General features: G+C 42.4%; 1 protein-coding gene across 1 annotated transcript in view; it reads left to right on the forward strand.

The window, feature by feature from the left end:
- The window catches only part of LOC102000993 (protein argonaute-3), a 92,258-nt gene that overhangs the window by 82,485 nt on the left and 7,147 nt on the right, over positions 1-2,626 (forward strand). The window lies entirely within an intron of this gene.

Genomic DNA, 2,626 nt, shown 5'->3' on the forward strand with positions numbered 1-2,626 from the left:
GGCATAACTTCTGGAAGTTGGGTCTCGCCTACCTTCACTAGTGTTCCAAGGGTTGAGCTCAGGTCACCAGGCTTTTCCACAAGAACCTTTACCCACTGAGCCATCTACAGTCCCCATTGTAGCTTTTCACAGAGGGAAACTGAGATTCTCTGTTGATAAGGTGTAGAAATACTGGTTTAACAGGTTTTTTTATTTTAGAACTTTGGGAGGCCATTGTTATGCAGTTAGTCACGATGAGTCTTAGACCCAGAAGTACTTTTTTATCTGGAAACCTTTGGGACGTCTGGAAACTTCTGTTCTAGTTCACACTGACTAAACATTGTTGTTGTCGGTCTTTTGTCTTCCCAGTTTTATCAGGGTTTTGTTGTGTTTTGTTGATACTAGGGATTGCACAGAGGGTCTTCCACGTGTTAGACAAGTGCTCTACAGGCACTATTTTTACTTTTGTTTTTGTTTTGTGTTTTCAATACAGGGTTTCTCTGTGTAACAGCCCTGGCCATCCTGGAACTCACTTTGTAGAGCAGACTGGCCTTGAAATCAGAGAGATCCACCTGCCTCTGCTTATGGCATACACCACCATCATCTGGCTTTACTTTTTGATTTGAAGACAAAATCTCAGTAATTTGTTCAGGCTGGCCTTGAATTTGTTCTATCATCCATTTATGCCTGTACCAGCAAGCCCAACTCAAGAATTTTCTAATTAATTTGAAATTTTTAAAAAAAAGTCTGCAAGATGCTTTGGTAGTTAAAGGTCCTTGCCAATAAACTGAGTTTGATCCCTGACACCTATAGGGTAGAAGGAGAAAACTGACTCTCAGAAGTTGTCCTCTGGCTTCAACATGCACTCACACTAATCAATGTAATTTAAATTTTTGTTGCTGTTGTTTTGTTCTGTTTTTCAAGACAGGGTTTCATTGTATATCCCTGACTGTCCTGGAACTCACTCTGTAGACCAGACTGGCCTCGAACTCACAGAGATCCGCCTGCCTCTGCCTCCTGAGTGCTGGGATTAAAGGCATGCACCACCATACCTGGCGTAATTTAAAATTTTTTATGAGGAGGCTAGAGAGGTGGCCCGAAGAGCACTGATTGCTCTTTGGTAAGACCATGGCTCAATTCCCAGCATGAAAGCTCACAACTAACTGTGGTGCACAGACACACATGTAAGCAAAACACTTACACATAAAATAAAAAATAAATCTAAAGAAAATGTTTAATAAATGTGAGTCTCAGTTCTTATTAGTTAAAACTGAAAACCCAACAGTTTCTAACCTGTAATGTAAGCAATATAAAAGCTAAAAGCCAGGCGTGATGGTGCACACTCACACGCCTCGTACACAAAGGCTGAGGCAGGGAGGATCATATCAATAAAATAGAGGCAGAGATATAGCTTAGTTCCGTGCTGACACATTCAAGACTTTGGTTTAATCCCTAGCATTGTGAAAAGAAAGGAAAGAGACAAATGACAAAACTTCCAAAAGATGAACTACAAATGCCCAATAATCATGACAAAAGCGTTTAATCTCACTGGCCACCAGAAAAGTGCAAACTAAGCCTACGCTGAGATTCCATCTCACCCCAGTCAGAATGGCTGTCATTAAGAAAATAATAAACGGGCTGGAGATACCATTCAGATGACAGACTATTTGCCTGGTATGTAGGAAGCACTAGGTTTAATCCGCAGCACCCCATAAGCCATGAGCCTGTGCAAGTCTGTAACACCAGCATTCTGGAAGTGGAGGCAGAAGGACAAGAAGTTCAGGGTCACCCTTGGCTACCTCAGGAGATCAAGGACAAGCTAGGGTGCTAAGACCTCGTGTGGGGCAGGGGGTGGGGAGCACAGCAGCGGGTATCCTTGACAGAGACACAAAGGAGCTCTACATTGCTGTTCGTGGAAATCAGTGTGTGGAGGAGCCTCAAAAACAGTAAAAATAGGCCTACCACCCAGCTCTACCACTCCTGGGTATTTACCCACAGGACTCCAAATCAGTGTACCAGAGACATTTGGACGCCAGTGCTTATTGCAGCTCTATTTACAATAGCTAGTTATGGACCTAACCTAGGTGTCCATCAACCATGGAATGGAAAGAAAATCTGAAGTATATATTCACAATGGAAAATTTCTCAGCCGTAAAAAAGAGGTTGTATTATTTACATGAAAATAGATGCAATTAAGTTTCAGAGAGAAAGCTATTGTGTTCCTTTTTTCATCTGCAGGTCCTAGATTTTATAGGGAAGGGCTGGAGAGATGGCTCATAGGTTATGAGTACTGACTGCTCTTCCGGAGGACCTGGGTTCAGTTCCCAGCACCCAGCTGTAACTCCAGTGGATCCAGGGCTTTCTTCAGCTCTCCACAATCACCCACCATGCAGGTGGTGCACAGGCACACAAGCAGGCAAAACACCCATACACATAAAATCAAATGATAATAATAAAAAGCGTTTAGGTTTTATATAGCTGTGTAAAATCACGAATGTATATATGACATGAAAGTAGATGTGAAACTGTCTAGGGGAGCAGTGGAGAGAAGAGTGGGGGGCAGGTAAAGCAGAGAAAGGGAAGGGGTACGAAGGTAGCATGTTCAAAGTTATATACTTGTCTGACAGTGTTCTTTTTTTGTTTTTTT

The sequence above is a fragment of the Microtus ochrogaster genome, chromosome 10, assembly GCF_000317375.1.
Source record: "Microtus ochrogaster isolate Prairie Vole_2 chromosome 10, MicOch1.0, whole genome shotgun sequence".
NCBI lineage: Eukaryota > Metazoa > Chordata > Mammalia > Rodentia > Cricetidae > Microtus > Microtus ochrogaster.